General features: G+C 44.0%; 1 protein-coding gene across 5 annotated transcripts in view; it reads right to left on the bottom strand.

Annotated features, from left to right (window-relative positions):
• NFYC (nuclear transcription factor Y subunit gamma) overlaps positions 1-22312 on the bottom strand; it is a 111481-nt gene that overhangs the window by 81671 nt on the left and 7498 nt on the right. The window contains exon 1 of one of the 5 annotated variants that reach the window (XM_085648031.1): positions 13109-13555. The exons of the other annotated variants lie outside the window; for them this stretch is intronic. The gene's annotated coding sequence lies outside the window, so the exon portion shown is untranslated. Of the gene's footprint in view, positions 1-13108; positions 13556-22312 lie in introns of those variants that run through there. 5 annotated transcript variants of the gene reach the window in all.

The following is a 22312-nucleotide window of genomic DNA, read 5'->3' as shown; positions in this document are numbered from 1 at the left end:
CTCTTTATACCCAAATATTCTGCTACTCGGCCTTCCAGACCAGTTTTCTCATCTGGGATGGTAGAGATTTGCACCTTGAGAAATAACTATTCTCTACATGAAGGACAATTTCTGACCTATGGTACATCTTGCACATTTTACGCACCAACTTGTAGTTGTGGAAATGAAAGTGGCTGTTTGTTAGCCAACCCACATGCTCTAGATGGGAATCAGTAGAGCATGTGTGAGTTGGATACAAAGTTTCCATATGCAAGTCTCACTTCGTAGGGAAGCATAGGAGACCGAATACCTAAGACCTTTGCACGTTCTTTAAAGTGCAGGAGTACTTGAATACCCATGCACAATTTCCATGTGTCATCTGGTCACATTCTAGGACATAAAGCACCACCATTTTGCAAGTTCAAGTTAACCTGAGAAATTTTCCTGAACACAGTACATTGACATTGGACACACATTTCATTGCGTGCCTGTATAGGATAATATTCTCTGGAAATGGCTTTGCTTACATTACCACTTCATAGCTAGGTCACACTGTTGTCTCTTGTTTTGTCCGTTTCGCGACAGGGTTATCAAAACAGGATAAACAATAGACTGGGGCTTCGGCATGGCAGTATGGGTGATGTTTATTACATAAACAGCATCACTCCCTTATTTAGTTAGAGGAGCATTTCGCTGGCACTGAGAGGTCTTGCCCATGCCAGAATTCCACCTGATTCCGGTTTACCTCTGCGAGGGGCGCTGCCCAGCTGCATAGATACCCAATCACAGAGGCCTGGGACGAACTCCAGATGATAATGGAGGACTACATCAGGGATGACACCCTGCCCAGGTGATGGGATATTTACTCATGTCACTCTAACTACATATTGCTACCCTAAGTGGCGACCTAAATTTTAGCACTGCACTTTTGCCATAGGCTCCTCTCCAAAAGGATGCAGTTCATGGGGTGTATCTCCTCCTCTGCCACCAACCCCCTACCCCAATAACGAGATCACACTCTACCCTGCAAGAATTCTGAGGCTGCCAGTAACTGCTGACCCGGCCTTTCATTCCCCCCTTCAATGGAGACTCTGAACAAATATTGGCGAGAACCCTCTACAACACCAACCCAGATCTCCTACCATGACAAAGTTTATTGCTGGACTTCCCCAGACAGTGTTAATTGCTCGTTTATTGTATACAAACTGACAAAGGAACGTTTCAGTGGACCTCCTAAAGTACCTCTATTATTGTACCTGTATCTCAAGATAACAACAACTCCTGACAACTAGCTACTGTGGTTACCCTATACCTGTAAATGTTTGCCATAACAGCATTTTTGTATTTTATATGTCGTTCTCCACTGTTTTACCACTTCAGCAACCGTAGATTTGGTTATGTTAACATATTATGCCTTACTATGCCAAAAAGTAATAAAAATATACTTTGTGTGGGAGGGAGGGAGGTGGGGGGAGGGGCTGGAAGGTGCCTTTACCAATCAAAGGAAACTCAAATAAGCAGGGATCAAACAATAGTTTGTCGAACAGGCTGCCACAGACCACGTTCACCTCCTGATCAGATATTTTAAAGGTGTTGGGATAGTAGGTCTCTTGCTAGTGAGAAAAGCCTTTTAACATAGCAAACTGCAAAATGAAGGCCTACAGACCTATTGAACCTTTATAGAGATAAAAGCCGAAAGGTTTCACCTAACAGCTCTATCACAAGGGGCAACAAATCCCATTGTTAAGAAATCAATTCAAACAATTGTGCTCAACTTTCCTGCAGGGTTAATGCAAGTTTGTTTTTCATTGGTACCTCCTGCACACAAATAAAAACGTGCAGCATACTGATCGAAATTAAGGATCGCCGGGCAAAATCAACAAAAAAGATTGATGCAGGAAAGTGGCACTCAAAGCGCGCTTGAGTGATTTTCTGATAAATTCAAAATATTTTCATACATAAGTGTCCAACTGTGGACTGATGCAGGTTGGCATCATCAAGCTTTGCTAGATAGGATTTGGTATTTGACCCAAGAGCCCAGACAAACGCTTAACCAAACATCAAAATAGAGATAAAGCTGATTTGACTAGTGAATTGCACCCCACGCCACAAGAGAACAATAGGCTCTTTGAGCTAGAAACTGCACAAACCTGGAAGTTTGAGCCTGCCCCCGGATGCAACCTGTGACACGAGATTCAGTGCCTCGTGGTAGCTACGATGATGTCATCAATGTGTGGAGTTCTGCCAAAATATAGCGGAAGACATTGGCTTGCAGGATACATGCGAGGGCATCCTATTTATAGGTCGAAGATCACAAGATGCACATAATGGATTATACAGCGCACTACAGAAGTAGCAAGGTCTGGCCATCCAACTTGGCCAGTTCTAACCACAGAGTTAGCTTGCAAAGATCAGGAACCAGCACCATGTGCCCAATTCTGCCAAATGTTGTATTAACCTCAAAGGACAAAACCCAAAAAACAGCGAGCCACAAGACCCTTTCACAATCTAAACTAAAGCCACACAAATGTCTACCTGCTACTGGAAAGCGATTAGTTAGGCATAGCACTCCTTCGCTCTGTCAATTTTACTTGGGTTTTGGACTACTTGGAAAGGACCAGTGATTATATTGCATCAGAATGGCTGCTTTGGAAAAACCTCTTTCCATTCTCCACGGGGCATCTACTGAATCACATAAAATTTACTTGGGATTGGGGAATGCCACATCAAAATCACTCGCAAGCTTTATACGCAGAGATGGTATGCTGGAAGTGAAGCTCGTGTAGATGCTTTAGCGAGTCTTCCACATAAAATAAGGAATGAGGAGACAAAGTTCCTGTTAAAGTTAAAGATTATGCGTTCCCTCGATTTTTATTTTCAAATGTTGGACTTGAAACAATAAATGCCCTTGAAATCAACATTTGAAGCCGGAAACTAAATTACAATTATACTCCACTGCTTGAGAATCGAAAATCTACATACTGTAATCTATCACTAAATTCAGACGTTCATGTTATATGGTTATAGTATGCATGTTTCTTATAAATTCTTTAGAAAATATGCGTCACCTTCATACCTAACCCTGAAGCAGCAGAAAATGACTGCCTGTGTAACTTATGTCAAGGTGCAGTGGAAAATTAAAATCATGAAACTTTGGTTCGCCCTGCCTTGAAAGGTACTCTTATCGCTTTCTTCTCAAAGTGTTTAATTAACTAACAAGAAGTTCATTAAGGAAGCCCATGCAGTGTTGAATCTACTGAAAACTTAACGGTTTAGGGTTTCCTAGTTAAAAAGAAGGCAAACAAGCATTTGCAATGCAATCCGTCTCGCCTTTGGGACCTTAAATGTATTTAGCTATGCAGCACATTAGCCTGGGTACTGAAACATCTATTGTTCTTTAACATGGAGGGAAAGTAAGCACCAAACTGCGTGACACACCAGGTATGGGAATACATGGAGAGAAATACTGCCTTTCAGCGGGAAATGGTATGGTCCAAAGCTCTGTTTTCGCTCACTGAAAATACAAGATTTGAAAAAAATATTGTCTACGGGTGCTTGTGGAAGACAATTTCTATGGACTGGAATCTAGAGAATGCTAAGGTGGTTCTGGTATTTTACTGACCTCTGCTGGTCGTTTTCGAATAAATTAAGTTAAATAGCGGCAGTTGCCAGAGAAACTAAAAAAAGAAAGTCCCTCAGCAGAAAGCAATTCTGGTATTTTACTGACCTCTACTGGTCGTTTTCTATCAAGACAGTTGAACAGAAAAAAAGTCCCTAAGCGGAAGCAGACAAGTCCTAGGGTGGATCTCCAGAGCCCACAAAGTACATACGCATGTAAGTATATACGAGGTCTTCAATGCTCGACCTAAATAGGGCATCCAAATTGTAATTTAACATAAACGTGGATGATATGAAAGGTTTTTCAGGTCTCTTTAAAAAAATAAAAAATAAAAAGAAGATGATTGAAGTGACATCCTTGGAAAAGGGAGAAAATGTAATGCTTACCATGCAATCTTTTCGAACAATCAGATATGTTAATGTCCAACGGACTCTCAAATTTCATAAAGTTCTAATTTAAAATCTAGTTAAGGTTATTTTTAAAGGCTAAATGGAGGTGCAAAGAAAGGCTTATGCATAATGCTAGTCTCAGTGTCTTTAATCAAATCCAGATTCTCCAAATTCAAAACTTTAAGAATCTACATTCTCAAAGTTCAAAATGTACCAAAAGAAAAAACAAGGCATTTTGTAGCTCATCTCTGCCAGAAGATGTCACCGACTTGCGACTGAGAGAACTCTTTATTTGCACTAATATCAATATCTGAAAATATATATTGTACAAACTGCAGTTTGGACTTTGCACATACATGGTTCCACATACATGAAAAGGAGCCTACAGAAGGAGGCGCCTCGTTTTGCAAGAAATAAAAAAATATGTATTGTTTGCTACGGTTGATAATTATTCTTTGTATATACAGTATGAGAAGCCCTATATTTACCTAACCTGTAATGGAGAGCTCTTTGCCAGATAACATCGAGCTTGTTTTCAGAGCATGAACATCTACTGCTTGTGCTGGATTCAGAGTACTGCCAGCCTTTGAGCCCAGAGTGACTATCCTCGTCACTAAAGCAGCGGTTGAGGTTCTGTATGTATCAACATGGTCATTTGCTGTTTAGGATGTGAATCAAGTTAACGTTTGTATAACAATTTGCTACATACACACAACCTTGCATAGTCTGCATCACTTCTACAAAGGAAAGCATACCTCTAAGATGCATAGTTATGCTTTCCTACTGCCAATTATAAGTTCTGCTTGATCTTTTGGAAATTTGAGGATTGATTTTCAGCCTTTCGTCTGCAATATACTGCGTGCTGAACAACCTATGGAAAACAGCTTTTCCACCCCAGAAAACAATATAAAAATAATACGGCCTACCTGCTGGCAACAAGAGTGCCTCTTGTATTGCAATTATTGACATGGCCTTTATCATCAAAATATATGGTTTAGTACTCCTAGTTCTCAGCCACAGCTGCTACTCACACAGGAGCAGCCACTGCCAACATGCCATACAGCTCTGTTGAACTATTTCTAACATGGGAATATATTGGTCTCAAAGTTACACAAGCTGTAATTTTGTACATCAGCAGGAGGGGCACCAAAAGAGATAAGCCGGATCTCACATTGATTATAATAGTGACCATATTTCCAGCCACTTGAAACTTTTGAGCAGATGGCAGTTCATAATTACTTTTTACAAGGATGTCAGTTCACAATGTCAACTGTAACTCGGCCCTATGTTTTCTATCTAGTCCAATGTCCTTAAAGGATAGGACGCCTGAAGAGTCATTAGTATTGTGTGCATAATTGCAAATGACTTTCAGGCACAAAGATTGGTACAAGGCAAATAAGAGGATGCAAACGGCTACAGTAACTTGACTAAATGAAGTGCACCAAAAGAGAATACATCGTTTTGAAGAAGCCAAGTTTAGTTGTTAAAAGATATAAAGTGTCAATTTGGTCTTTGCATTCATTTACTATTCAAGCATGAACAGTGTAATTGGAAGACAAGGAGCAATGTCATGGTCAACACACGTCACCTGCCACAATAACTAGAGGGCCGCATTGGGACCATGGCATGCATTATACAAGACTGTGGTTATCTGGATGAAAATATAGCCAAAGTCTTTGAGTCAGTCCTCTAAAAAAATATTGCATGTATAGCATCTTTAAAGTAAGACCACAAACAGTGCATGTAATATGCACAAACCAACTTGGCTGTACAGTGAGGACAGTGTTATCCCGAGCCAAATGTACAAAGATTACATATAGTTAAATTTCATCAAACATTTGAGGAGATTTAAGGAAAGGATTAAATAGTCATGATTAGAATGCAGTGCATTCAGAAATACATTACATGCTTCACGACAGAGCAGTCAAATATCTTGAGCATCTAACGACGGGGCTGTGTTCAGGTGGGTACAGGAAAGCAAGATTGTTCTGTATTAAAGAGAATCCTGTCAAGCAGACACTTTAAAACAAATGATCTTGAACGCAAACTAAAATCCTCAGGTTCTAATGCAAGGTACACTAAAAGGTGAAATAGCAGATTATATTGTGCTGTCCGATGTAAAGTTCGGAATGAGTTCTTTCTACTCTTAAAGTGGTAACAGATGGCACGACTCATTTGAAGAAGAGTTCGCTCAGCCACACGATTTTAACAAGCAATCATGATTGCTTAAGTAACCTACAGAAGCCATGGGTTAGGGCGAACAGTCAGGAAGCAGTGGTGTGGTAGTGAGCAGATAACAGAACTCAATACCAGGCTGCAACATGACGGGACAACGCTGCAGCCAGAAGCTACACAAACTAGAGCCAAGCAAAGTAACAGAAAACTGGGTTGTAAAACGGGGAGTTACTGAAGAGGCAAACCTCTTATGCGATGCAACAACTGAAGCTCACCAAAAGAAAGCCGCCATGTCCACCCATAGAGTTCAAGGCCCACGAAAACAGAAAGCAACGCACGTTTCCGCCTTTTGTTCCCTTCAACTCTGCCTGCGATGGTGGCTGCTGAACTGCTCTCCTTATTGGAATTAACAGGACTATTTGTATTTGTTATAGGTGTACGCAACTACCCCTTTAATTCCCCCTCTATTCATGGTCTGTAAATTTCCTGCTACCAGCTCCACTTTTAGTTCTCAACACCAATCACATGATCAAAAGGAACAAATGATGGACGGAAGGCTTTATAATGCAAACATTCACCCCTAGTCACAGGGATCTGGGTTTAATCGATCGTTTTTATGCTCACCACGCCACCCCAGTTTGGACCCAGTCATATGCAAATCAGTCTTGACCCTGTTCCTCAAAGGAACCGTCCAGCCCAAACTGCCAAGCCAGATCCTCCCTGGACCAGAAACAAGCATCCTGAGCCAGATTTCGGGGCATCTCACCTTATCAGCAAAAATAGCTTGAATCCAGTCCCGCAGTAAGCACGGGACCAAAGTCTGGGCATACCCTTCCAACCTATGGTGACAAAAGCAAAATAACAAAATGATGGACGGAATGCTGAACAATGAAACTACATTCACCCCCCAGCCACAAGGATCTGTCTGGGGCCAAACTGGGGTGGTGCGGTGAGCAAAAGAATGATGGATTATACCCAGACCTTTGTGACTGGGGGTGAATGTTTGCATTGTTCCGATTTTAAGCACTTTACAGTGAGTAGCATGCTACTCCGGAATCCAAGGTTAGAGGTTAATCTAGTAGTATGTGTTTTCAGGTGAATGGCTGGTGAGCTAGATTGGCTGAGATTAGGCAATGTTCGATTACACGGATATGGTTTTAAAGAAGAGTTTATGATCTATGAAGTGAGGTATCAGCCAATTGCAGAATTAAAATAATAAGCATTATGGTAGACACGCATGAGATTGAAAGGAGGCTATACTCAAATACAAGGCATGCAGAGGATGGAATATAAGGAGAGGGTCATTCTGAAGAAAGGAGAGGAATCAAGCAGACGTAAATAAAGGGAAATTTTTCACGCACGGCTTTAAGAATATAGTGGGAGAAGCCTTTATGAGATAGCAAGCAATCAGAGGATGTAAGCAGCAGAAAGAAAACAGTTCTTTGGCACTGGCTGAGTGAGTCTTGCCAATGGGCAGTCAGATTTATACCCTCGTCACCTAATCCCATCCAGGTGTATGCTGTGTATGTTTTTGTACGAGGCCACTGTAGTATGTGCATTGTTCGTATAAACTAAGCAGTGCTGGAGGCCTGTGGGTTCCATTTTGGAAGGAGTTTGAGCTCACTACTTGCAGTGATATGGGGCAGCTCCTCTTCCCCCTACGCTTCCCTGGCTGAAAAGCAAAACAACAATGATGATCATAGCAGCAACACTAAAACATTTTTTTTTTAAAAAGTCTCAAAATACTCCTAAAGGTATCCCACATACTTGTAGACATTCTCCCTGCTGACAAAACACAGGGACACTAATGCGCAAGCTGATCAAGAGGTCCACGAAGTGCAGCGCTTGAGCCAGCATACCCTCATGCCACTGTACACCTCCATACAAAGGGGCACCCTCTTAACGGATCTGGTAAACCAATTTCAAAACGACTCTGCTCATAGATATAGATGCATATGCAACCAGCTTAATTTCACCTACATACAAAAATAAAAAATACGAGTTAAACGTTGCGAAACAAAACTTACAACCAATGTATGAAGGTCCAACAAATTTCCAGCAGAAAAGATATGCCCGAGAAATTCGCAAGAGTCGCCGAGCGAGATGCAAGCACAGCCAAATTCAGGGCATGTCGCTCACCTTGCAGCGCAGTCCAGCAACAGAGGTTCCACATCCCTTCACTACCAACTCAGACCAAAAGTGCGAGCCTGCACATGAATGTGTGCAGAATAAGCACTGCATGGATAACCCACACCAGACGCCTGGCAAGAGTGAGATTGCCACAACTGCAGATCACCTGCAAAATAATGGCACAAAACATTGCAGTAACAGTCCAGTGAGCAAACTCACCGGGTGCAGAAACCTGCACAAGATCTGCAGATTGCACACCTTGTCTGTAGTACCACTCCAGAAAAACATTCCTCCTAGGACAACCAACCGTGAATTCTTTCACTAACGTGCAACTCGGCCCTGCAATCCACAGCCAGTACAGGTAGCTCCTGTCCCACATGGCACAATAGGACTCCACCCACTGCCAGCCATCCCTCGCTCATTCCTTCGCAGTGAAGCTAGCTGACTGCAACCAAAATGTCAGTGGCTACAGGGAAGCCACTCCACTCCTACAGCTCAGAGTAGGATGCTTCTGTCCCACAGTGTTCCTTACTGTGGGTCGAAGCGCTGCTCTCACTCCGGTGTGTCCTAGTCACATGCTTCAAGGTTTCTTGTGTGGCAGAGCTGGCTGTGCAAAGTGACAGACCTGCTAGTACTGCGGTCAGTGAGGATGTCGACAGACCTACTGAACGTCTGCGGTTTTGGGGTACCCTGACCTAGACTTGGTACGGGATACAGAACGCTACAGTTCGAATATAGCACGGTATACCCAAAACTCAGTGAGCTCGCCGAACACTCACCACGCTTCATTGGCTTAAAATAAGTAAAAGAATACAAAATCAAAGCACTCTGCATTGCAAAACACAAGGTTGGTCCGTATATCCTTCGTCACCTCATTAATCCCTACGGTGCCAATAGAGATGAGAACAATGTATATCTCCTCCCTGTCTCCAGAATCAAGAGAGCCAGAGGGGGTGCTTACTCAGTGGCCTATGTTTTTCCAAAACTCCGGAACACTCTTCCAATCAAACTTAGGACAAACGCCAACCCTTTAAGTTTAAGAAAGCAACTCAAAACCCATTTATTTGCAAAAACAGCTCGATATCCTGCATAACCTGTCAGCGCTGGGAATCCCGTCTTGGATAGCAACGAGATCTATAAAAAAAAACCCGAATTGAAAACGTCCACCTAAAAGTGCCTCATATACATGTGGTATGTCACTAGTGTCTCCCTATTTGCTTCAGGAGTCCTCTATCACAAAAGTGTCCTCGCTATTGAGGGGGATGTCTCAATTTTCTTACAAAAATCAGACAGAGTGACAGTTTAATCCTCAAGCAAAAAGTGTAACTACCAAAAAAAAAAGGAGTCGAGAAGCATTAAATATTGCCGATACACAGGCAGAGGCTGGGGGAAAACTCATAAAACGCGATTCAAAAATGATCTTGTTAATTTTATAGTACAATAAATAACCGTCTAAACACCCACCTTACAGGTGGGCATGCAGGCAGCAGGTCTCAAACTGTGAACTGAGACACTGAGTTGGCTAATAAGAAAATCCACTATTAAAGTCAATGTAAAGTACTATACTTGATATGGGTGGCTGGGGCGGATCCTCGAGAGCATAAAGAACACACATTATCTCAGAGTTTCGGGGAGTACATGATAAAAAAAAAATCTAACTTCTAAACAAAATATTATGATGTCCAGAAACAAATATTTAACAGACCAAAAATAGACAAGACTTGAGAATGCTTTTCACTTGTATTTACTAGAAACCATAATAATTATAAAAAAAAATTAAAAAGGGAGGGGGGGGGGGGGGGGGGGAGTGAAAATCCGTAGGAGTATTTTTCGCGGTTAAGAACTCCCCCAAACCACTAATGGATTCAAAGCCGCATGGAAGAAAAAAATACGCAGTACCCCAACTTGTGTGCACAATATGGTAAAATGCTCTGAATAGTTCAAAAGTACTCTTGTGGAAAAGGGCACCAGTACTAGCCAACAATGAGAAGTTTACATCATCTTATTACTTTGGTGAGTTTCTCGACCAGTGCAGCAGAGGTGCGGGCATTAAGACAACGTGGCACTTTAATCTTGCACCATCAAGATGATGGCACAGCTTCACAAGCCATTAGCCACGACCTTCACAACGTTAAGTCACTCTGCAGTCAGATGACCAAAGAGGCCCTGCATCATGCGCGTTGGGTAAACCCGGATGCAGAGGTTCGCCAACTGAAGGTTGCTTAAGGGACCGAGAATCTACTCAGCGTTACAGTTTTCAATCACCTTTTGGTTTACACCATCTCAATTTTATCCTAAACTGCCCAGATACCAAACTCATCTCCACTGTATGCTTGAAAAATCGCGCCTTAAATAAGGATTAATGTCAATCAGATTGCAAACATTTGGATGAAAAGGTAAAGTATTGGGTTGCCATGGCAGCACAAGCTCAAAGGGGCCCCCGAAATAGCACTTCTCCTTTCTTGAAGTATTTAATATAGTCAACAAGCATTGGCTATGTCAAAAGGCTTACGTAATCACTATAGCGGTGACAAAAACAATCAAATAAGCCAGCTGCAGTGAATAATAGATTTTTTTTTTATCGATTACTCACACAGTGCGTATACAAGGTATGGATGAGAAATAAACGTGCGCAGGTGTACAAACAGCTTTTCATGCATTCCAAAGGAGGCCCAGCAATAGAGAACAGGAGCTGGCTAGGCAAGTAAAGATCTATAAAGGGGCTTCCTATGAACAGACTTAAAGGAGAGGGTGAAAACATAAGTGTGCGGATCCTCGATCTCGCGGATTTATGGACTAACTCCCTTATTGCTACACGGACATCTGCCGTCTAGTGACATTGCAAGGGCGGTCAGCTTGTGCCTACGTATTATTCAGCTGATGAGTGGGCGGGTTACTAATCAATAAAAAAAATCATCGTGGCCACTGCAGCATAGAAGTTTGCACACAAAAAAACTCCATCGTTCGTCTCCTATGCTTTGCCACAATGTGGAGCATTTTTTAATCAATACTTAAAGCACAACACAGCGTGGCACGAAATGTGCATATGCTCATGTTGTGCAGTATTCTAAAAAACTGATATGCCCAGCGGCATTATGCTCCCACGCAGAAACAAATGAGTGAACTGACAATAACAAGTGCCATCCCTTGAATGATCTACGTGGTCAGTCATTTTTGTGCAAGAAAAAATAAATAGGTAGATGAATTGAAGACGCAGTAAGATCAGTGGTTACATTGCTTTAGTTTGGATTCTGGACGGTACATAAAAACAAACTAATTTACCTATAATACATTTACCTAAGTCGCAAATATCTAAAATGCCATCATTCGCTCTCGGCCACAGAACCAACGTCAATTAACTCCTAGGAGCGCTTGAAGGTCATCCACTTCACTGAAAACGCCATATTTCTACCGACTCAACTGGAGCACAAGTATTCAAAGCTTTGGTGAAGCCCCACATTAGGTTCTGCTCTTTAAGGCCCAGAATGTACACTACAGGTTGGTTGCATAAATTCACATCCAAATGACCTTCAAAGTCCTTGCTTGCAAAACAAAACTGGAAAAACAAGCATTGTTAATACTGGACTAGTCTCCTGTGGGCAGGTACATACTGGGTTGAAAACTGACCCTTCAACTTCACAACCACACGTCTATCCAGACGACCACTGGGGGGAAAAAAAGTATGTGCCAATGAGGCCTGCAATGGAAGCACGCAGTAAACTCCGATAATCCAGGAGCTCACCTGGTCTGTGGCGACAGTTCATAATCAGATGCCGAGCAGACACCTGTCGGCTGCAAGTGATCTATGCAACACTGGTTCTACAATGGGTCAAGACGTGAAACATTCATTCAGAGTCCAACATCCCCAAGCATGTTAAGCTGCGCTTCCCCTCCTGGGTTAGAAACTGGTGTCAAGCTGCAGACACAGGCTTTCCGTATTTAATAAAGCATTGTCAGGTACTTCATGTACCGTGTCTTAGACCTTACACTCCTTATTGATAGGCCTCCAATCTCACTGAATTTGACGGGAAAATATTAATGGGCAAGCACAGGGAACAAAGAGTTCAAATCCTAAGGACGTGACAGTTCTGCATTCCTTTCGAGAGGATTAACAATACAGCAGAAGAATCAGGACCCTGCCGTGTCACACCAAACCCTTTTCTACTGTAATACAATGAGTAGAACAGTCAGGTGAGGATTGCTTCCCTCCTTTGGTTAACCCCCAAACCTCCCACAACATGTCCAAACATTCCAGCTGTAAGAGGGTTCGGGGATTTTAGCCATCAAGACTGCCAAGAGTAACACACCTGCCGAACAGCACGTTTTCAGGCGGCCAGGTTGTATAGTCGAACGCTGGCGGGGCCAACTTAGCCATTTACTCTTCAAACTAATAACATCCAATGTATTAAGTAGGGCAAATATGTTTTTTCAAAGTGCAAATCAGTTAAGCAGCTTTATCACCAACACTCATCGTTGAGCTATTAATGAGAGGGAGTATTTAATTAAGTCACCAAAAAAAAAAACACTGAGCTTGCATTGTGCAAGGGCTGACGGAACCAGGACGTCTTTAATTTTACTCGCTAAGCAACAACCTTTCCGATGTATCACTGCGCTGGGATTAAAGATAAATAACCCCGGGCCGTAACTGAAGGACGCGCACACAACACCTTAAACCCAGGAGGTAAAGCGGCGAGGAATGCTCGGAATGCAGGGGCCATTTTCTTTCCAGAGGGACTCTAAACTTCGCGGATCTCAGTCAGAGGCCGCTCGGGGAGAATCGAATTTTCGAAGAAACCCGTCGACCGCAATAGCTTACCATTTCTCCTTAGAATCGATCGCAGGCATTCGAGCTATTGGGGGCGAGGGGTCCATGCACACGCCCCCAACCTGTCCGCATCTGATCCTCTTCTCCCGCCGAGGCACAGGCAATAGAGAAAAGGAGGCGAAGGCGGCGACAGGAAGAGTCCCCTGCAGACGGTTTTCCGCCAACTCTTCGCCATCTTCCTTTGTCTTTCAGTTGACCCCTGTTCAGTGCCGCGGAGGGAGCCAAGCGCGCACAACTCAGTATGTGCAAGGAGAGGAGCCCTGCAGCCTGCTTCCACTTTAACAGCCCAAGGCCAGCAACCTACCCTGCCGCCCGGCACCGCCCCCGCGGCCCACTCATTGGTGCACGTAAACCGACCCCTGGCGCCATTGGCCGCTATCAACTGCAGCCCTTCCCTTCCAAACACTTCCTGTTTGGAAGTTACCTTGAGCCGTGCGCAGGGGTCAGGGCTACGAGCAGGAAAGAGGTCGATGCACTAGGGGAAATCTTGATTTTTCCACTGCAAAAGCAACGGGTTAGTGGAGACGGTCTCTTACAGACCTGCCAAAACCGGGAGAACTCATAATACACGGACATATTTATTAAAAAATATGTGATTGCAGTCAACCATGTAACATAACATGGTTCCGCTCGAGCTTCCCCACTGTGTGATCGAGGGTATACAACGTTGATCACTTTCCCCATCCCTGCTTCAATACACGCTTTCCTAAAAACTGGACCAAATACAAACTGGAGAAAAATGTGTATGTAATCTACATAGACTTATATCCGCGTGAAGTAGATCTCCACCACCCTTGGCTAGAGACAGGCTAGGTTAAGGCTCAACACAGCGATGATAAACTACAAAAATAATATCAATGCCCTGGTGTACACAGAACCCAGAAAACTGCCCAATGTCACAAGGACCAATACAATTAGGCAAGAACCTTTCTTAACAATTTCAACCTCTCAACAAAACAACTAAATGGATGGTGGCACAAAACTCTAGACGTTTTGGACACCAAGCTCGTCCACCCCAAACGTAGCATTATTAGGTACTTTAATCTAAGTAAGTATACTACTGACCAGACTGCCGCATTCAATCCTTCGTCTGAGATCGCGCGGAGTGATAACAGCCAAGCCCGTCAAAATGTGTCTGTAGCTCATGCACCTTTCACCTCATGCCCAGATAGACGAGTTATAGTAGACAAGATACTTTGTACTAGAGACACCATTTATTCAATTTGAATAGCATACACTGCAAGCTGTATAGTGTTATGCTCACAGTCCTCTGATGAGTAACTGCCACTGTTAGAACATCACAAGTGCTTCGGGTAGCATGGGAGTGACGTTCAAAGGACGGTTTGTGAAGATGTGCCATCAATACTGTGAATGGGTGTGTTCCTATGTTAAGTGACTTCGTCTTTGAGGACTGTAGCAAATGGCATCATGACCTTAAAACATATCGTGTGAGGTTTACCTGAACTAGAGAGGTTTGAATGTTTATTTCGGGGACAGGACGGGGCTTTAGTGATCACGTGTCACCTCCAACAGGCGTCATGCTTGTGAGTTACAAGGGAACCGTGCGGCCCCTTCCCTCTCTCTCTCCCTGTCTCCCTCCCTCTGTCTCTCTCTCCCTGTCTCCCTCCCTCTCTCTATCTCTCTCCCTCTCTCTCTCTCAATCAGTTCCTCATTCCTATCTGTGGCTCTCCCCTGTGCTCTGCAGCTCACTCATTCTCTGCAGCTCACTCATTCTCTGCAGCTCACTCCTCCTTCCTTCCACAGCCCCAGAGCAGGCCGTTGGAGGGAGCTGTGGGCTCGGTGTGTGCCAGGCTGTAGGATTGGGTCGCCGCATTGTGGCAACATTTTTACAGGCTTTGCACTCCATTTGCTTTATTTAATATTTTCGAAGATGTTTAATTTATTGGGCAGACGATTTTCTTTCCTTTATCTTTCATCCTCTTTTTTGACAATGACAATGGTCACCAGAAAGCTGTGGAAACGAAGTGACATGGAGGACATATTTAAACATAAAACTTAGGAGGCATTGTTTTTTTATTAATTTGGAAGCTCCCCTTCCCGTATTACCAGACACTAAAGATTCCCTGCCCCGATTAAACTGCATTAGTCACTTGACTCGAGAACTGGTTACATTTTGTATGTTAATACACCATGTCGAATGAATATGGATTTTAATAGTGCACGCTTGTGCTGCAAGTGTGGTTGTCTGATTTAATGATGCTTGCTATCAACTTCAGAGGAGTGAAAGGCTGAGGTGGCTTGTATTCAGATTGAGGATGGCCACTACTGGAACTCTCCTGGTCCGAAGCTTTCACGTGATGTTCAGATACTGAGTGCACTGACATTTTGTATTAAATATTTGGTATTCTAACTTAAGGGATTAGTGTTCTTATTATACACGACACAGACTGGATGTGTGTTCTAAGAGCTGGAAAGTTCTCTTGCCACTGTGTGCCCTTTCAGTTGTACACCCCCCCCCCCCGCCCCCTGTCCGTCACCTCACCCCGCGCTGAGTCAGCTTCCCTGGAACGCACACAGCCGCCCCACCCAAGTACTTCACAGGTCTTTTAAAGACCATTCACTTGTTAATGAGGCTTTGTTGTATTTCATCTCTTCTTAGCGCCCCTGCATCTCCACTCATTCAGAGGGAAGATGCAGGGGCGCTAAGAAGAGGTGAAATACAACAAAGCCTTATTAACAAGTGAATGGCTTTTAAAAGAATCGCCCGGCCCCCATAGCTCCACGCTGCTGCAACCGGCGGTGCTTGCACAGGTACGTTGTCTGCAAGGTCCGCGGGCCGCCAAGGAAGGCTTGCCGGGCCGCTGGCGGCCCGCGGGCCGTACTATGAGTATCCCTGGTCTAGAGAGTACATACTTAGATATGCCTGCATCTTAGGCGTTAGCATATTGAAGTCAGGAAGCCACGGCAGCACCGACTAATACATTTTAAAAAAGTGCCCTTACATCCCAGAAGCAGTCATTCGGCCACAGCTACGCGCAACATCCGCACTCTGAAAGTATGGGAAATCGACGAATCAAGTTCTTTAATGCCCGTAGCAATTTTGGAATGACAAGGGCACACAGTCAATTAACCATTGGAACCAGCTAGAACTGCTACTAGTCAGCCAAAAGCACAATGAAGCCAGACTAACAGAGCGATGCATAAACACATTTCAAGGAGGAGGACATGCACAGAGCTCTTACAAGGACAAGTACTGGAGAAACCATGCTCGGGCAAGATGCACATTTGTGCAACCATAAATTGATAGCGGAATGAAGATTAACCTCTGGATTATAACGATGACCATCTAAATAGACAACACATTCTCGCTGCTTACATCTTAGGTGTTTCACCCAACTCACACCACCCTATTCACCTTGGAATGGCTAAGGTATGAGATGGCTAACAATAATTAAACCCAGGACTTGCATGTCACACACACCTGGTTGCATTTCAAGTATCATATGTAGATGTTGAGATATTGAATTGTAATAAAATAAATGCAGTAAAGTGCTTAGAAGCAAATAGCGATAAAAAGGCAAATTTAAGTCATGCTGGACAGGGGCAAAGTCAAAATTTGGGCCCACCGCAAAGGAGCACTGGCTGGCTACAGGACCCACGCAGACCCTGGGGAACAAAGAACATATCCTGGTCGCAATCAGCTAGATGCATTGATCTTCTCCACGCAGTGAAGGTAATGCATCAGTTGCAAAGGCGGGTGCCGAAGCCAAGAGACATCAAGTGATGTTTCGATCGCACCAAGCTGCAGAGGTACGATGTCTGAGGCATAGAGCTGGTGCTAAAGCGATGCATCGATTATTCTTTCGAACCGGTCGATGTGACGAAATCCATGTTGGAAGTATCTGGGCCACTTCTAGTAAGCCAGGCACAGGAGCAGGGGTAGAGACTTTGAAATCCCAGAGTCAAAAGCAACAGGTGGCAAGCCAAAACGCCCTTGAAGATCACTTGGAGGAAGGCAGAGTGCAGCTTTTCCTCAGCAGAGTCAGAGAGTAGCAGGGCAACAAACAGAAAAGCAGACCTTCCAGATCAGCAGTCCAGTTAAGTCCTTGGAGCAGCACAGCAGTTCTTCTAACAGAGGTTCAGTTGGGGCCAGAAGTGTCTGATTTGGTGATTTCTGAGACACAGAACGTATATCCAAATGTGCCTTTGAAGTGAGGGGGAGACTTCAACTGAATATTTTTGAAGTGCACCAGTATCCCTTTCTACCCAATCCTGTCTGCCAGGCTATCTGTGGGGGGTAATCAGTACTTTGTGTGGGGTCAGGTCACTACCCTTTGAAGTGTAAGTGTGAGCCCCTTCCTGTCTGGGAAGGGTCATTAGAATGCTTATGCATGTAGATGGGTACTCAGCACCACCTAGCCTTTCTGTTGTTGTGGCTGTCTGGAGGAAATGCACAAGGTATAACTGTCACCCAGTCCAGATGTGTATTGGAGATAAGCTGCAAGGCATATAGAGCAGAGAAATGTCCATGTTCTAGAAGTGGCATTTCTAAAATAGTAGGCAGAGAAATACCCACTCACAATAGTAATGTTAAATCCAACTTTACCAGTAAACTACTTAGGTGGGAGGCACAAGCAGCGCTGTAGGCCCACTAGTAGCATTTGTTTTACAGGCCCTGGACACATGTAGGGCATTTCACTAGGGACATATAGGTAAGTTAAGCCAATTGGATATGAAGCAATGTTACCATGTTTTAGGGAGAGAGCACATGCACTTTTAACTAGTGCTAAAGTGTGAAGAGTCCTAAACCCAGCAACAACAAAAAAAAAAGTCAGAGAAAAAAAAAAAAAAAAAAAAAAAAAAAGAGTAGAAAGGCTATAAGTTTGCGGTGACCTAGCAAACTGGGAGCGAGGTCCAACAGGCGGGTAAGCTCTATGGTTAATGTACGGCATGGGTACTCGCAAACATTTTCCCAGGGACCAAAAGGTGTGTGTGATCTGTGACTTGACCGAGGCCCGCACTGATGCCATCGGGCTGCGGTCAGGCCGAGGGGTGTGGAGGACATTAGCGGTAAGGTGGGTGTAGGAGAAGCAATGCATATACATTTAGTTGCTTAACTGCACAATGTGAAACCAGAAAAGTTGGGATTAATACCGGATACACCACTTTCCCAAATTGTATGATCCTAGGCAATAGTTTTATTTCACTATTCTGTCTTTTTCTTCATTATCACATATAAGAGGACCTCAAAATACACGATTTCAGGATGGACATCGTAAAAAAACCTTTATGTGTTTGATTTAATAAACTATAATGTTTTACTTGATTATTAGGAACCCAGGTCACCCTAAGAGTGCACACAACTCATTTGCCTCTTTAACTCACTTTTGGCATGGTCGTCAGGGTGGGGGTGAGATTAATGTTTCTAAATTAACACTTTATAATAATACTTCTCACTTCCTAGATATTATCTGATGCACTAAAGTGAAGACTATCATATTGTTAAACTTTTGCTGCAAGATGGCTTTAAAAACGAAGGTGCTCCTAAAGTTAAGTGGTGCAGGGCTCAATAGTTACTTCCTTTAACGCCAATTAACTATTAATTAACCTCTTCTATGCCCATGACGAGATAGTCTCGTCATGGACCCCGCCCGCTAATACAATGCCCGGCACAGGAGGGGGCGGGGCACTGAAGGGGTTAAACGCTTCCTGTTTATTTAACATTGTTCTTATTGTTAGCATCTCTCTAGTAAACAGCAGCCAAGTGCTGCTGTATACCAAGGGGGCCGCATGCAGCCCTTGGGCCCTACTTGGAGTATCAATGGTGTAATGTTTATGGCTATTGTACGTAGGAGGCTTGATATAGTGGCTGGTACAATATACATTTGCATAGCTTATGTAGCAAGAGGGTATTTAAGTGGTTGCGATGGAATGACAGGTCAAGATGGTGGACGTTCCGATTGTAAAATACAACTTTTACTTCCTTAGCAGTCTGGAACTCAAAGGAAACAAGTGTAGGTAAAGTCATAAGGTCGGGCGTTAGGTGCCAGCCTTTATCAATACTAGTTTTGTCCTGTCATTTAAAAAAAAAAATCTCACACTCACACAATAAGAAAAATAATTTTGGTCTCAAAGGAAAAACTGCCGCAGTAGTCACAATAAAAGAACTACTTTGTGTGTGCATGTTCTCCTTTTGAAAGAGAAGAATACTGTCACTCAGTGAAGTTAGCCAGAGCCCAAAAAGGCCTATGTCTTTGGTCCATGCTGTAGTTGGACGGAAATATGCACATGGCACACTAACGGACCAATGGACAAAGAGGGCTAGCTGAATTCCCCATAATTAAGTGTGTTATAAAACCACAATAAGACATTGGCTTCTGTGTTTAGGAGGAATCGTGGCCACTCAAATGTATGTGGAACAGGTGGGCTTTCAGTTGTTTGCTGAACATGAGAGTGGGTGCGGTTTGTAGTTACCCAGGGAGAGAGTTTTAAAAGGTTGACAAGGCATCAGAGAAAATTTGTATATATAGTCGAAAGGTCTTAAAATGTGGTTCTTTTTTCAACTCTGTTAGATTTAATTTTATCTATATTTTTAATAAAACTAAAAGCTGTTGACTAAAGGCAGACCTAAAAACAGAGGCTCTTTAATTATACTCTACACTAACAAATTAACTACATCTTGTTGTAGTGCTGTAGCGTTTTACCACTTTGTTCAACATCTGCCTGCCACAAACCTCCTGGCTCACCTAAAAGGAAGTTTGGCAAAGGAAATGAGAAGCTTGAATTAAGTCTTTCATGCTATTCTTAACTAGTACTAGAAAAAGTCATGGGACCAGTACCATCCCCAACTGGACAATGATTTATGCTCACTAATAATATAATATGAAAGTGTAGTAAATGAAAAATAAAGAGCCATGCTTCTAAAAGGGTTGCGACTGCAAAACTCTGGCAAACGTGTGGAGAGTTTGTAGAAGTTGGAATAGCATTATGCGCAGTCAACATTTTTATGCCAATATTATCAACCAGAATTGCCAACGGGTTGCATTGCACGAACGCTTACCAGAATGATCAAACGATTACGTGCACATATATTTCATTGTAAACACTAATGCGAATCACTTAAGTATTTCAGTGTGTCAGTCAGGTTGCTCAAAGCTTATGTCCTCTACTCCACAAGTGAATTCACCCCTGGGAAGGAAACAATTCTATGGCAGGACAGGAGGCTCAGATTATGCTTCTCTATTTCTTTACTACTCTAAACAGCAGCCAATAAGAAGACAGCAAAATAGAAAAAACACAAACATACTACTTGAGTCTTTGAACCACGCCTCCAACAACAACCAATGAACAGCCTCGAAAGTATACAAATTAACAAGGCACCAACTTCACCGCTTCTTTCTTTGCTGCTCCGCAGTCAAGATAAGTGCCTTGTTAATTTGCCTTCATTAACAGCAGTGTCGCTTTGATGCGTTTTGAATCTAATGTGATAGAGTGGGTTTAATATATATCACACTATTGTTTGATTCGATTGAATGTGGTTATTTTAGCTTATATATGTACCGATTTGCTGTGTGTGGGGGGGGGGGGGGGGGGGGGGGGTCTGGCCCCTCCCCCATTCAGGGAGCGAGGCGCACGACAGAAGCCTGCTCGGGCTCCTACGCACGTCTCAGGAACCTGCACGCGGCTGTGCTCGCGTTCCAGGTTCCCTCCACACGCTGGCTAAGCCTTCCCCGGGCTGAATAATTGTGGGTGGCAGCGCAGTGAGTTAGAGCCGGTACCGAGCCTGGTACATGAATACTTGGACTACTACTAGGATTCATTAGAGACCTTAATTGACAAATCGTTGGATACGAAATTAGATAAGGCGCTCTTCTCCGCCTTACTTATCTCTCAACGCCTAGATAAGTTAATGGATCCTTCCTCCCTCCCTCAGGAGTCTTCCCCCTCCCCCCCCACCCCAAGAGACCTGGCCTTCCTTGGCCCCTGTCCAGGTTTACTCAAGACTCAAGAGATCCCGGTAGAGTCTGACCCTGGTCTTCCTTCCCCGACCCCTCACCCTCTGTACCCATCTCCCTTACAGACACTAATACACACTTCCCAGGAGTCGCGCCCACGCAAACGCGCTAAGAAGTGCAAGCATTCCCAGTCCGCCTTCCCCCTTCTCCTTTGATCCCTTGGCCATTGTTTACCCTCGCTCCTCTGATTAGGCTCCCGCACCGGCTGTGGTGGATTATATGCAGAGTAATCTGCGTAAGAGTTTTGACAAGGAGGTTAGAACCCGCCTCCGTTCAGAACACCCTCGCCCCGATCTCACCAACAAGACGGCGCTTACACCTGAAATAGATTCTTCAATGCAGACTTTACTCAAAAAATACAAGAAAGATCCGAAGAAAGGCATTGATCGTGCTCTTTAGGCATGCCAGGATATTCTGGATGTGTCAGGCCCCTTGGCCAAGATTTTGGAATTAGCCCTGGATGCACAAGAGACCGGAGTGGCAATCCACCCGGAGGTCCTGGCAGGGTGGACGTAGCGTGCAATCTGTTTATTGGGCAATGCTAATTGCGCTTTGTCTTCAGAGAGACAAAAATCAGTCCTCCTCCGAATCGACCCACAATTGGTGGAGCTAGCCTCGGAAAAGCCGGGTCCTTTGGCTGAAGGGCAGTTGTTTGGGGACCGATTTGTAAAGGACATTGCCAAGTTCGTGAATACCTTTACGTCTCTCAAGAAATCTCAGTCTTCCCTAAAAAGAGTGCTGCATCCCCTCTGTCAGGGCCGGCCGTGGCATTGGACGCTCGGCCGGCCGCTTCACCCCTCAAAGCCCTCGACGTGGATACGCCCCCAGGCATAGGGGTTACACACAGGAGCCGGAGCAAGCCGGCTTTTATCCCGCCAGATACCGTGGTTTCAGAGGCAGATACAATTGTGGAATCAACAGGGGCTTCAGGAATAACTATGCCCAAGCCTCAGGTAACTACCCCGCTTTTTCCTACAGTTCCTCTGCGTGGCAGGTTGTTGCATTTTCTGAACGATTGGCGCAAGCTCACCTCAGATGCATGGGTTTTACAAACATTACAGGGTTATCAGATAGAATTGGTCGAGGTGCCTGTCCAGACCTCCCCTCCTCCCACTCTCCCTTTTTCCCTACGAGAGCAAACTTTTATAGACTCAGAGCTCCGAGAGCTCTTGACCAAGCAGGCCATTGCTGCGGGCCCTTCGAGGTAGAAGGTTTTTTC

This window comes from Triturus cristatus, chromosome 3_2 (assembly GCF_964204655.1).
Source record: "Triturus cristatus chromosome 3_2, aTriCri1.1, whole genome shotgun sequence".
In the NCBI taxonomy this organism is placed as follows: domain Eukaryota; kingdom Metazoa; phylum Chordata; class Amphibia; order Caudata; family Salamandridae; genus Triturus; species Triturus cristatus.
The sequence above is the reverse complement of the archived record's forward strand: the minus strand, read 5'-3'. Positions and strand labels throughout refer to the sequence as shown.